Here is a 1,128-nt window from a genome sequence, read left to right as displayed (position 1 = left end):
AACAATTCATAATAAAATAAAATATTTAAAATTAGAAATGTGGAGTTTGGCTAAAAAATTACTAGGAGTAAAATTAATTCAAGTTAACTAGTTAAAAACAGGTTCATTACAAAACAAAAAATAAATAGTCATCCATTATCTTAATTTTTGAATTTTAAAATTAAAAATAAAAAATTGCCTTAATTGACTTATATTGTAGTTAATCCCGTATTAGAATTTAATGTTTAAAATATTAAATTTAGAATTGGAAAAGTCTAGGGGACCAGCAATTTTATTGCATCTTGGCCAGCATGTAACCAGCAGAAAAAGGTGAGCCATTAGATGAAATCTTACACCAATCTCACACCATCAAATCATCATTGATGGCTAGTTGATGGCTACCAATCACAAATGTTGCTGGCCCCTAGCATTGCTCTTTAGAATTTAGTGTAATCAGTAATAAGTGGCTGGCAAGAGCAAAAGATGATTGTTGGAGGATTGTCAACGACTGCAATGGTAGCTAGACTAATAGTAAAAGTAAAAGTAGGTGGTTTGTAATAATAAGTGAAATTAAAGTGTGTTGAGAAAAAAAAAACAGATAAAAATGATTAAAAAAGTAATTTCAAAAAAATTGGGATTGAACATTGGAATTTTTTAGATTATTGGCTAATGTTGGTTAACTTTTTATTGGTTATCTATAATAGTTGTTAAAATTTAAAATTGATTTAAGAAGACTTTCTAAGGTAAGTAACCAACTAAAACTTAGACAACAGTAGTCAACAATCCAAAAAAAATTCGGATTTGGATTCTTTAAATTTTGAATTTTATTTTAGAGAAAAAGATATAATCTCTCACCATTTATTTTATAGGTGAGACCAAAAGAAAATATGAGAGAAAAATTATTTAAAGATAAGAGATCACACTTTACCCTCTAAAGTAAAAATTCAAAATTTAGAGGATCCAAATTCAAAAAATCCAATACCTATTTATATTTTTTAAAATTATTTTTAACTTTTTTTACTTTTATTCTTCTCTCAACAACATAATTTCACATATCACCAGGGACGGTTCCAAGTGTAATGGTGTGGGGCAAGCACCCCTGCTACAATTTGAAATTTTTTTTAGTAGTATATGATAATAATATTTATT

This window comes from Arachis ipaensis, chromosome B08 (genome assembly GCF_000816755.2).
Source record: "Arachis ipaensis cultivar K30076 chromosome B08, Araip1.1, whole genome shotgun sequence".
In the NCBI taxonomy this organism is placed as follows: domain Eukaryota; kingdom Viridiplantae; phylum Streptophyta; class Magnoliopsida; order Fabales; family Fabaceae; genus Arachis; species Arachis ipaensis.
This window is presented reverse-complemented; position numbering follows the sequence as displayed.